The following is a 14464-nucleotide window of genomic DNA, read 5'->3' on the forward strand; positions in this document are numbered from 1 at the left end:
AGTTATAGGTGTGTAAAACATTCGTCTTACCACTAGGTGGCGCTGCGACGAAACTGGGCATGCACTCTCAGTTCCTGACTGGCATCACAAGTACCAAGTGTCGTTTCAATAGGCTTAAGTTTGGCGAAGATACAGCCTCAAATCCGTTTTTTTGCACTCTACGTAAAATTTGTTGACGCGGTTTACGCAAACAGATTGGCGAATCGACATGAATTCCATAACTTTTTGCCGTGAGGGTCTGTAGATGCTACATACCAATTTTTGCGGCAATCGGGTAAAAACTCTAGGACGAGTTTGCAAAAGTAGGTTTTACGAATAATTCAAAATGGCGGAAAAATTTTCATGACGGAAAATGACGTCATAGGGTCCAATCGAATCGTCTTGAGCCAAGGAATCAGAGGAAACAAGAATTTCGTTTCTAGGACTTACGGATCAAAAGTTATAAGCAAAAACATAAGTGCAACTTTGGACTGTTGGTGGCGCTAGAGGGTTAGAGATAGAGACTCCAAATTTGCTGTGGGGACACATTGGACTGTCCTTTATCAGTGTGCCAAATTTCATAACTTTCCTACGTACGGTTCTATGGGCTGCCATAGACCGCAATGGCGGAAGAAGAAGAAGAAGCAGAATAATAAATATAGCTGCAAGCAGCAATGCCGGGGTCAAGCCAAAAAGGGCACATAAGAAAGTAAAGTTGAATTCGGATGAGCAGTTTAAAGAACCTGAGAAAATCTCTTGATATCAGACTAAATAATATAACAGTTATCAGCAAAAAAGCTGTGTTTTCATTCAGTGTAATCTCTCCATCTCTTCTCGAGGAGCATTGACATCTAGAACACTGAAGAAAATGTGAGTGGTGCTTGCAGTGGCAATACTCAGCTCACAAAATGTTACAGTGGTGTTAATGAGTCAAAAGAGACCACCCCCATGTCTCTACAATGTTCTGACGCAGAGATATAGCTCTTGCAAAAACGGTTGATAAGGTATCCTAATTGGTTGCTAAGGAGTTAGCCGAAAAGGGCACAGAAGGGTGTAAAGTTGAGTTTGGATAAGCAGACCAAAGAACCTAGGTAAACCTAATGATTTCAGATGAAAAAACGCAAAAGTAATCAACAAAAATAATCTATGTTCTAATCCACTGCAATCGTCCTTCTGTTATTGACAGTCATGGAACATTAGAGCACAGAAGGATATGTGAGTGATGTTTGCAGTGGCATAACATGGGTCACAACATGTTACAACAAGTTAAATCAGTCAAAAGAGACCATCCCCATGTCTCTACGATGTTCTGATGCAGAGAAAAAGCTCTTTCAAAAACGGTTGATAAGGTATTCTCATTGGTTGCTAGAGAGTAAATTCACATCCACCAGTAATTATAGACCAAGCCATATGAAATGAAGAATCCATGATGACTCATGGTTTTAGATGTGTTGTTGCAGTAGTTTTAGGCAAACATAGCTATTTTCTATCTCCAAACCACTAGGTCGCGCTATGACAGAATCGTGCATGCAACCTCGGGTCATATCTGCCTTACATCTAGCTAGTTTCATGACTATACACTTTAGTTCAGCAAAGAAATAGTTGTATGACCATAGGGCTTGCTTGATATGAAAGATTTTGTTCAATTATAGGGCCACCTAGTGGTTCAGGCATACCAATTTTTTTGTGTGGCCTCAGACTCTGCTCATACATCAGCGTATCTAATCTGGTGAAAAAATCTCTTTTCGTTACGAAGTTATAACCATTTATGTGTAAAAAACACAAAATGTAAAGGTAATTTTTCGTTTTTTGCAATTTTCGGCCATTTCTGATGAAAATTTTAATATAACGCCAATAGAGTTTTTTGTTCAGAAGGTAATGCAATGTTCTTCCTATGGCATTTTCGAGTCGATCGGAATAACGCTCGCGGAGATATTCGCGCATGTTTTTTAAGTGCTATTTTGCCGCGCAGGGTTAACCGTAAGGCCAATTCTGGCATGTTTGGTATCGTTGGACTCGGCAACTATTCAGAACTCCAAAGAAACAAGTACCGTGAAAATATGTCAATCGGAGCCAAAGTTATAGGGGTGTAAAGCATAAGTCTGACCACTAGGTGGCACTGTGACGAAACTCTGCATGCACTCGTAGTTCCTGACTGGAATCACAAGTACCAAGTATTGTGTCAATAGGCTTAAGTTTGCCGAAGATACAGCCTCAAATCCGTTTTTTTGCGCTCTACGTAAATATTGTTGACGCGGTTTACGAAAACAAATTGACGAATTGACATGAATTCCATAACTTTTTGCCGTGAGGGTCTGTAGATGCTACATACCGATTTTCGTGGAAATCGGGCAAAAGCTCTAGGACGAGTTCGCAAAAGTAGGTTTTACGAATAAATCTAAATGGCGGAAAAATTTTTATGACGGAAAATGACGTCATATGGTCCAATCGAATCGTCTTGAGCCAAGGAATCATAGGAAGCAAGAATTTTGTTTCTAGGACTTACGAATCAGAAGTTATAAGCAAAAACATAAGTGCAACTTTGGACTGTTGGTGGCGCTAGCGGGTTAGAGATAGAGACTCCAAATTTGCTATGGAGACACATTGGACTGTTATCTATCAGTGTGCCAAATTTCATAACTTTCCTACGTACGGTTCTATGGGCTGCCATAGACCGCAATGGCGGAAGAAGAAACGGAAGAAGAATAACTAATAATAATAAGAAAACTAACAAATACAATAGGGGTCTTCGCCCCTTCGGGGCTTGACCCCTAATAATAATAATAAGAAAACTAACAAATACAATAGGGGTCTTCGCCCCTTCGGGGCTTGACCCCAAAATATAGCTGCAAGCAGCGATACCGGGGTCAAGCCGAACATGGCAAAAAATGATTCATACGTGATGACTGTCATGATTTAAGATCTAAGTTTGCATTAGTTTTAGGAAAAAATTGCAATTTTTTGTATCTTGTGACCACTAGGAGGCACTGTGCTGAAACAAGAGATGGTGCCTCAGGCCATGACTGTGATGACACATACCAAATTTAGTGTAAATACGATAAAGCGATACGGAGATATAGCCTTAAATGACTTAACCACTAGGGGGCACTGACCAAAACAATAGATGGTGACTCAGGTCATGATTGTGATGACACATACCAAATTTAGTGTAAATACGATAAAGCGATACGGAGATATAGCCTTAAATGACTTGACCACTAGGGGGCACTGACCAAAACAATAAATGGTGACTCAGGTCATGATTGTGATGACACCCACCAAATTTGGTGTAAATGCGATAAAGAGATGCAGAGATATAGCTTCAAATCTCTTGACCACTAGGGGGTGCCAAAAAGTTTACAAGTCCTCCCAGAACATGTTGCTGATGAACCATACCAAGTTTCATAACAATACGCAGTTGCGTTTTTGAAATACTTGAACTTAAAAAAAAATTCAAAATGGCCGACACACAAAATGGCCGACCGAAAACCATTTGGTATCATTTGACTCGGCATGCCTAACGTAATCTAACAAGACTAATCTCATAATTTTACATTCAAGTTTGAAGTAGTTATAAGCAAAAATAGACATTTTTTATATCTCATGACCAGTAGGGGGCAGTGTGATGAAACGGTGCATGCACCCTAAGGTCATCACTGTTATGACATACATCAAGTCTCATATCAATACGCAAAAGTTTTGCGAAGATACAGGCTCAAACACATTTTGGCGTGCTCGCCCTTGCATTCTTTGATGCGTTATACGAGAACTGATAGGTCTAACGAAAATCTTTTGATAACTTTTTGTCTGGAGTGTCTCTAGATGATGCATACCAAAAATCAAGCCAATCACACAAGCGCTCTAGTAGGAGTTCGAAAAAGTAGGTGTTCAATATAATTCAAAATGGCCGACAGGAAGTAGGTTTGACTCAGACATATTTGGTACAGTCGGACTCAGCATGAGCCAAGGAATCAATAGAGTGAAGTCTTATGTCATAGTGGCAATTTAATCAAATTACATAAAGATTTTTAAAAAAAAATGTCTAAAGATTTATAGGTGCGCTCAGAATATGTCACTGATGAACCATGCCAAATTTCGTAGCGATACGCCATTCTGTTTGTGAAATACTGAACTTAATGAGAAAATTCAAAATGGCCGACACCCAAAATGGCCGACCGAAAACCGTTTGGTATCGTTTGACTCGGCATACCTCAAGGAATCTAACAAGACCACCTTCATGATTTTAGACTCAAGTTTGAAGTAGTTATAAGCGAAAATAGGCATTTTTCGAGTCTCGTGACCACTAGGTGGCGCTGTGATGAAACGTTGCAGGCATCCTCAGGTCATGACTGTAATGACATATACCAAGTTTCGTGTCGATACAATAAAGTTTTGCGAAAATAAAGCCTCACGTCCGTTTTGGCGTGCTCGCCGCCATATATGTTGTCAATTTATATGAGAACGCATTGGTCTATCAAAAAGCTTTTGATAACTTTTTGTCTTGGGTGTCTCTAGATGCTACATACCAAAGGACATGCAAATCGGACAAACGGTCTAGGAGGAGTTCGAAAAAGTAGGTTTTATGAAAAATTCAAAATGGCGGAAAGATGTGCATGACACAAATGACATCAATGTGTGCATTTGAATCATCATGAGCCAAGGATTCAAAGGAAACAAGAATTTAGTTTCTAGGACTCACGGGTCAGAAGTTATGAGCATGAACATAAGTGGATTTTTGGACTGTTGGTGGCGCTAGAGAGTTTGAGTCAGACACACCAATGTTGCTATAGTAACTTCTAAGACCGTCCTCTACATGTGTGCCAAATTTCAAAACTTTCCTATGTACGGTTCTATGGGCTGCCATTGACTTCAATGGCGGAAGAACAAGAAGAAGAAATATAGCTGCAAGCAGCGATACCGGGGTCAAGCCAAACATGGCAAAAATGATTCATACGTGATGACGGTCATGATTCAAGATCTAAGTTTGCATTAGTTTTAGGGAAAAAATTGCAATTTTTTGTATCTTGAGACCACTAGGTGGCACTGTGCCGAAACAATAGATGGTGCCTCAGGCCATGACTGTGATGACACATACCAAATTGAGTGTAAATACGATAAAGCGATACGGAGATATAGCCTTAAATGACTTGACCACTAGGGGGCACTGACCAAAACAATAGATGGTGACTCAGGTCATGATTGTGATGACACCCACCAAATTTGGTGTAAATACGATAAAGAGATGCAGAGATATAGCTTCAAATCTCTTGACCACTAGGGGGCGCCAAAAAGTTTACAAGCCCTCTCAGAACATGTTGCTGATGAACCATACCAAGTTTCATAACAATACGCAATTGCGTTTCTGAAATGCTTGAACTTAAAAAAAACTCAAAATGGCCGACACACAAAATGGCCGACCAAAAACCATTTGGTATCGTTTGACTCGGCATGCCTCACGAAATCTAACAAGACTACTCTCATAATTTTACATTTAAGTTTGCAGTAGTTATAAGCAAAAATAGAAATTTTTATATCTCGTGACCACTAGGGGGCGCTGTGACGAAACGGTGCATGCACCCTTACGTCATCACTGTTATGACATATACCAGGTCTCATATCAATACGCAAAAGTTTTGCGAAGATACAGGCTCAAACACATTTTGGCGTGCTCGCCCTCGCATTCTTTGATGTGTAATACGACAACGGATAGGTCTACCGAAAAGCTTTTGATAACTTTTTGTCTAGAGTGTCTCTAGATGATGTGTACCAAAAATCAAGCCAATCAAACAAGCGCTCTAGGAGGAGTTCGAAAAAGTAGGTGTTCAATATAATTCAAAATGGCCGACAGGAAGTAGGTTTGACTCAGACATATTTGGTACCGTCGGACTTAGCAAGAGCCAAGGAATCAATAGAGTGAAGTCTCATGTCAGTGTGGCAAATGAATCAAATGCTATAAAGATTTTAAACAATTTCTTTACATATCCTGACCACTAGGTGGCGCTGTCCTAAAGATTTATAGGTGCGCTCAGAACATGTCACTGATGAACCATGCCAAATTTCGTAGCGATACGCAATTTTGTTTGTGAAATACTGAACTTAATGAGAAAATTCAAAATGGCCGACACCCAAAATGGCCGACCGAAAACCGTTTGTTATCGTTAGACTCGGCATGCCTCAAGGAATCTAACAAAACCACCTTCATGATTTTAGACTCAAGTTTGAAGTAGTTATAAGCAAAAATAAGCATTTTTCGAATCTCGTGACCACTAGGTGGCGCTGAGACGAAACGTTGCAGGCACCCTCAGGTCATGACTGTAATGACATATACCAAGTTTCGTGTCGATACACAAAAGTTTTGCGAAGATACGGCCTCACGTCCGTTTTGGCGTGCTCGCCGCCTTATATGTTGTCACTGTATACGAGAACGCATTGGTCTATCAAAAAGCTTTTGATAACTTTTTGTCTGGGGTGTCTCTAGATGCTACATACCAAATGACATGCAAATCGGACAAACGCTCTAGGAGGAGTTCGAAAAAGTAGGTTTTACGGAAAATTCAAAATGGCGGAAAGATGTGCATGACACAAATGACATCAATGTGTGCAATTGAATCATCATGAGCCAAGGATTCAGAGGAAACAAGAATTTATTGTCTAGGACTCACGGGTCAGAAGTTATGAGCATGAACATAAGTGGATTTTTGGACTGTTGGTGGCGCTAGAGGGTTTGAGTTAGACACACCAATGTTGCTATAGTAACTTCTAAGACTGTCCTCTACATGTGTGCCAAATTACATAACTTTCCTACGTACGGTTCTATGGGCTGCCATTGACTTCAATGGCGGAAGAACTAGGATGAATAATAATAAGAAAACTAACAATAACAATAGGTGTCTACGCCACTTCGTGGCTTGACCCCTAATAATATATAATAATAATAATAATAAATATAGCTGCAAGCAGCAATGCCGGGGTCAAGCCAAAAAGGGCACAGAAGAAAGTAAAGTTGAATTCGGATGAGCAGTTTAAAAAACCTAGGAAAATCTCTTGATTTCAGACAAAACAATATAACAGTTATCAGCAAAAAAGCTGTGTTTTCATTCAGTGTAATCTCTCCCTCTCTTCTCGAGGAGCATTGACAACTAAAACACTGAAGAAAATGTGAGTGGTGCTTGCAGTGGCAATACTCAGCTCACAAAATGTTACAGTGGTGTTAATGAGTCAAAAGAGACCACCCCCATGTCTCTACGATGTTCTGACGCAGAGATATAGCTCTTGCAAAAACGGTTGATAAGGTATCCTAATTGGTTGCTAAGGAGTTAATTGACATGCACCAATGATCTCCAAGCCATGAAAGGAATAATACATGATGACCCAAGATTTTAGATGTACTGTTGGAGTAGTTTTAGGCAAAAATACCATATTTCTATCTCAAAACCACTAGGTGGCGCAATGACAAAGTTGTGCATGCAACCTCAGGACATAACTGTGTTACATCTAGCTAGTTTTATGACTATAAACTTTAGTTTATTGAAGAAACAGTTGTATGACCATAGGGTGGCTTGATTTCAAAGGTTGTGTTCAATTATAAGGCCAACTAGTGGTGCAAGCATACAATTTTTTGTGTAGCCTGTGTGGCCGTACATCAGCGTATCAAATATGGTGAAAAAATCTCTTTGCGTTACGAAGTTATAACCATTTATGTATAAAAAACACCAAATTTAAAGGTAATTTTTATTTTTTTGCAATTTTCGGCCATTTCTGATGAAATTTTTAATATAATACCAATAGAACTTTTTGTTCAGAAGGTAATGCAATGTTCTTCCTATGGTGTTTTCGAGTCGATCGGAATAACGCTCGCGGAGATATTTGCGTGTGTTTTTTAAGTGCTGTTTTACTGCGCAGGGCTAACCGTAAGGCAAAATCTGGCATGTTTGGTATCGTTGTACTCGGCGACTATTCAGGACTCCTAAAAATCAAGTCCCGTCAAAATATGTTGATCGCAGCCAAAATTATAGGTGTATAAATCAATTGTCTGGACACTAGGTAGCGCTGCGACGAAACTGTGCATGCACCCTCAGTTCCTGACTGGCATCACAAGTACCAAGTGTCGTGTCAATAGGCCTAAGTTTGACGAAGATACAGCCTAAAATCTGTTTTTATGCGCTATACGTAAAATTCGTTAAGGCGGTATACTACAACGGATTGCTGTATCGAAATTCTTTTAATAACTTTTTGCCATGACTGTCTCTAGATGATACATACCAATTTTCGTGGCAATCGGACAAAAGCTCTAGGAGGATTTTGAAAAAGTAGGTTTTACGAATAATTCAAAATTGTGAAAAAATTTTCATGACGGAAAATGACTTCATAGGGTCCAATCGAATCGTCTTGAGCCAAGGAATCAGAGGAAACAAGATTTTTGTTTCTAGGACTTATGTATCAGAAGTTATAAGCAAAAACATAAGTGCAACTTTGGACTGTTGGTGGCGCTAGCGGGTTAGAGATAGAGACTCCAAATTTGCTGTGGGAACACATTGGACTGTCCTCTATCAGTGTGCCAAATTTCATAACTTTCCTACGTACGGTTCTATGGGCTGCCATAGACCGCAATGGCGGAAGAAGAAAAATGTACTAACAGAAACAATTACCAATATAGCTGCAAGCAGCAATACCGGGGTCAAGCCGAAAAGGGCACAGAAGGGTATAAAGTTGAGTTTGGATAAGAATACTAAAGAACCTAGGTAAACCTCATGTTTTTAGATGAAAAGACCGCAAAAGTAATCTACAAAATTAATCTATCGTTGCGAAGTTATAACCATTTATGTGTAAAAAACACAAAATGTAAAAGGTAATTTTTCGTTTTTTGCAATTTTCGGCCATTTCTGATGAAAATTTTAATATAACGCCAATAGAACTTTTTGTTCAGAAGGTAATGCAATGTTCTTCCTATGGTGTTTTCGAGTCGATCGGAATACCGCTCGCAGAGATATTTGCGCGTGTTTTTTAAGTGCTATTTTGCTGCACAGGGCTAACCGTATGACGAAACCTGGCATGTTTGGTATCGTTGGACTCGACGACTACTCAGGACTCCAAAAAATCAAGTCCCGTGAAAATACTTTTATCGCAGCCAAAGTTATAGGCGTAAAGAACATTCGTCTGGCCACTAGGTGGCGCTGCAACGAAACTGTGCATGCTCCCTCAGTTCCTAACTGGTATCTCAAGTACCAAGTGTCGTGTCAATAGGCCTAAGTTTGGCGATGATACAGCCAAAAATCTGTTATTGTGCGCTCTACCTAAAATTCGTTGACGCGCTATACGACAACGGATTGGTTTATCGAAATTCTTTTAATAACTTTTTGCCTTGAGTGTCTCTAGATGCTGCATACCGATTTTTGAGGCAAACGGGCAAAAACTCTAGGACGAGTTCGCAAAAGTAGGTTTAACGAATAATTCAAAATGGTGGAAAAATTTTCATGACGGAAAATGACGTCATAGGGTCCTATCGAATCGTCTTGAGCCAAGGAATCAGAGGAAACAAGAATTTCATTTCTGGGACTTACGGTTCAGAAGTTATAAGACAAAACGTAAGTGCAGCTTTGGACTGTTGGTGGCGCTAGTGGGCTTGAGATAGAGACTCCAAATTTGCTGTGGATATTATTTGGACTGTCCTCTATCAGTGTGCCAAATTTCATAACTTTCCTACGTACGGTTCTATGGGCTGCCATAGACCGCAATGGCGGAAGAAGAAAAATTTACTAACAGAAACAATTGCCAATATAGCTGCAAGCAGCAATCACCGGGGTCAAGCCGAAAAGGGCACAGAAGGATGTAAAGTTGCGTTTGGATAAGCAGACTGAAGAACTTAGGTAAACCTAATGATTTCAGATGAAAAAATGCAAAGTAATCAACAAAAATAATCTATGTTCTTGTCTACTGCAACTGTCCTTCGGTTATTGACAATCATGGGACATTAGAGCACTGAAGGACATGTATGTGATGCTTACAGTGGGCAAACATGGGTCACAACATGTAACAACAAGTTAAAAGAGTCAAAAGAGACCATCCCCATGTCTCTGCGATGTTCTGATGCAGAGAAAAAACTCTTGCAAAAACAGTTGATAAGGTATTCTCATTGGTTGCTAGAGAGTAAATGGACATCCACTAGTGATTATAGTCAAAGCCATGAAAGGAATAATCCATGATGACTCATGGTTTTAGATGTGTTGTTGCAGTAGTTTTAGGCCAAAAAAATGCCATATTCTGTCTCAAAACCAGTAGGTGGCGCAATGACAAAATTCGTGCATGCAACCGCAGGTCATAACTGTGTTACATCTTGCTAGTTTTATGACTATACACTTTAGTTTAGTGAAGAAACAGTTGTATGACCATAGGGTGGCTTGATTTCAAAGGTTTTATTCAATTATAAGGCCAACTAGTGGTGCAAGCATACAATTTTTTTTGTGTAGCCTCAGACTGTGGTCGTACATCAGCGTATCAAATATGGTGAAAAAATCTCTTTGCGTTACGAAGTTATAACCATTTATGTGTAAAAACAGAAAATTTAAAGGTAATTTTTCGTTTTTTGCAATTTTCGGCCATTTCTGATGAAAATTTTAATACAACGCCAATAGAACTTTTTGTTCAGAAGGTAATGCAATATTCTTCCTATGATGTTTTCGAGTCGATCAGAATTACGCTCGCGGAGATATTCGCGCGTGTTTTTTAAGTGCTGTTTTGCTGCGCAGGGCTAACCGTAAGGCGAAATCTGGCATGTTTGGTAAGGTTGGACTCGGCAACTATTCTGGACTTCAGCGAAACAAGTCCCGTGAAAAAACACAGATCAGAGCCAAAGTTATAAGCATGCACAACATTCGTATGACCACTAGGTGGTGCTGTGACGAAACTCTGCATGCCCCCTCAGATCCTCACTGGCATCACAACTACCAAGTGTGGCGTCAATAGACATAAGATTGGCGAAGATACACACTAAAACCTGTTTTTTGGGCTCTACGTAAAATTTGTTGATGCGCTATACAAAAACGGAATGGTTTATCAAAATTCTTTTAATAACTTTTTGCCCTGAGTGTCTCTAGATGCTACATACCATTTTTCGTGGCAATTGGGCAAAAGCTCTAGGACAAGTTCGCAAAAGTAGGTTTTATGAATAAATCAAAATGGCGGAAAATTTTTCATGACGGAAAATGACGTCATAGGGTCCAATCGAATCGTCTTGAGCCAAGGAATCAGAGGATACAAGAATTTAGTGTCTAGGACTTACAGGTCAGAAGTTATAGGCAAATACATAAGTGCAAATTTGGACTGTTGGTGGCGCTAGCGGGTTAGAGATACAGACTTCAAATTTGCTGTGGAGACTTTTTGGACAGTCTTCTATCAGTGTGCCAAATTTCATAACTTTCCTACGTACGGTTCTATAGGCTGCCATAGACCGCAATGGCGGAGGAAGAAAAAGAAAAAGAAAAAGAAAAAGAAAACTAACAGAAACAATAGGGGTCTTCGCCCATTCTGGGCTTGACCCCTAAATATAGCTGCAAGCAGCAATCACCGGGGTCAAGCCAAAAAGGGCACAGCAGAAAGTAAAGTTGACTTCGGATGAGCAGTTTAAAGAACCTAGGAAAATCTCTTGATTTCAGACAAAACAATATAACAGTTATCAGCAAAAAAGCTGTATTCTCATTTAGTGAAATCTCTCCCTTTCTTTCGACGAGCATTGAGAGCTAGAACACTGAAGTAAAAATGAGTGGTGCTTGCAGTGGCAATACTCAGCTCACAAAATGTTACAGTGGTGTTAATGAGTCAAAAGAGCCCACCCCCGTGTCTCTACGATGTTCTGACGCAGAGATATATCTCTTGCAAAAAACGGTTGATAAGGTATTCTCATTGGTTGCTAGGGAGTGAATTGGCAACCACCAGTGATTATAGTCAAAGCCATGAAAGGAATAATCCATGATGACTCATGGTTTTAGATGTGTTGTTGCAGTCGTTTTAGGCAAAAAATGCCATATTTCTATCTCAAAACCAGTAGGTGGCGCAATGACAAAATTGTGCATGCAACCTCAGGTCATAACTGTGTTACATCTAGCTAGTTCCATGACTATACACTTTAGTTTAGAGAAGAAACAGTTGTATGACCATAGGGTGGCTTGATTTCAAAGGTTTTGTTCAATTATAAGGCCAACTAGTGGTGCAAACATAAAAAAAAATTTGTGTAGCCTCAGACTGTGGTCGTACAACAGCGTATCAAATCTGGTGAAAAAATCTCTTTTCGTTGCGAAGTTATAACCATTTATGTGTAAAAAATGCAAAATTTAAAGGTAATTTTTCGTTTTTTGCATTTTTCGGCCATTTCTGATGAAAATTTTAATATAACGCCAATAGAACTTTTTGTTCAGAAGGTAATGCAGTATTCTTCCTATGGTGTTTTCGTGTCGATCGGAATAACGCTCGCGGAGTTATTCGCGCGTGTTTTTTAAGTGCTATTTTGATGCACAGGGCTAACCGTAAGGCGAATCCTGGCATGTTTGGTATCGTTGGACTCGGCGACTAGTCAGGACTCCAAAAAATCAAGTCCCGTGAAAATACTTTTATCGCAGCCAAAGTTATAGGCGTATAGAACATTCGTCTGACCACTAGGTGGCGCTGCAACGAAACTGTGCATGCACCCTCAGTTCCTGACTGGCATCTCGAGTACCAAGTGTCGTGTCAATAGGCCTAAGTTTGGCGAAGATACAGCCTAAAATCAGTTTTTTTGCGCTCTATGTAAAATTCGTTGACGCGCTATACGAGAACGGATTGGTTTATCGAAATTCTTTTAATAACTTTTTGCCGGGAGGGTCTCTAGATGCTACATACCAATTTTCGCGGCAATCGGGTAAAAACTCTAGGACGAGTTCGCAAAAGTAGGTTTCACGAATAATTCAAAATGGCGGAAAAATTTTCATGACGGAAAATGACGTCCTAGGGTCTAATCGAATCGTCCTGAGCCAAGGAATCAGAGGATACAAGAATTTCGTTTCTAGGACTTACGGATCAGAAGTTATAAGCAAAAACGTAAGTGAAACTTTGGACTGTTGGTGGCGCTAGCAGGTTTGAGATAGAGACTCCAAATTTGCTATGGGGACACATTGGACTGTCCTTTATCAGTGTGCCAAATTTCATAACTTTCCTACGTACGGTTCTATGGGCTGCCATAGACCGCAATGGCGGAAGAAGAAGAAGAAGAAGAAGCAGAATAATAATAATAAATATAGCTGCAAGCAGCAATCACCGGGGTCAAGCCGAAAAGGGCACAGAAGGATGTAAAGTTGCGTTTGGATAAGCAGACTGAAGAACTTAGGTAAACCTAATGATTTCAGATGAAAAAATGCAAAGTAATCAACAAAAATAATCTATGTTCTTGTCTACTGCAACTGTCCTTCGGTTATTGACAATCATGGGACATTAGAGCACTGAAGGACATGTATGTGATGCTTACAGTGGGCAAACATGGGTCACAACATGTTACAACAAGTTAAAAGAGTCAAAAGAGACCATCCCCATGTCTCTGCGATGTTCTGATGCAGAGAAAAAACTCTTGCAAGAACAGTTGATAAGGTATTCTCATTGGTTGCTAGAGAGTAAATGGACATCCACTAGTGATTATAGTCAAAGCCATGAAAGGAATAATCCATGATGACTCATGGTTTTAGATGTGTTGTTGCAGTAGTTTTAGGCCAAAAAAATGCCATATTCTGTCTCAAAACCAGTAGGTGGCGCAATGACAAAATTCGTGCATGCAACCTCAGGTCATAACTGTGTTACATCTTGCTAGTTTTATGACTATACACTTTAGTTTAGTGAAGAAACAGTTGTATGACCATAGGGTGGCTTGATTTCAAAGGTTTTATTCAATTATAAGGCCAACTACTGGTGCAAGCATACAATTTTTTTTGTGTAGCCTCAGACTGTGGTCGTACATCAGCGTATCAAATATGGTGAAAAAATCTCTTTGCGTTACGAAGTTATAACCATTTATGTGTAAAAACAGAAAATTTAAAGATAATTTTTCGTTTTTTGCAATTTTCGGCCATTTCTGATGAAAATTTTAATACAACGCCAATAGAACTTTTTGTTCAGAAGGTAATGCAATATTCTTCCTATGATGTTTTCGAGTCAATCAGAATTACGCTAGCGGAGATATTCGCGCGTGTTTTTTAAGTGCTGTTTTGCTGCGCAGGGCTAACCGTAAGGCGAAATCTGGCATGTTTGGTAAGGTTGGACTCGGCAACTATTCTGGACTTCAGCGAAACAAGTCCCGTGAAAAAACACAGATCAGAGCCAAAGTTATAAGCATGCACAACATTCGTATGACCACTAGGTGGTGCTGTGACGAAACTCTGCATGCCCCCTCAGATCCTCACTGGCATCACAACTACCAAGTGTGGCGTCAATAGACATAAGATTGGCGAAGATACACACTAAAACCTGT

The sequence above is a fragment of the Paramisgurnus dabryanus genome, chromosome 7, assembly GCF_030506205.2.
Source record: "Paramisgurnus dabryanus chromosome 7, PD_genome_1.1, whole genome shotgun sequence".
Taxonomy (NCBI): Eukaryota; Metazoa; Chordata; class Actinopteri; order Cypriniformes; family Cobitidae; genus Paramisgurnus; species Paramisgurnus dabryanus.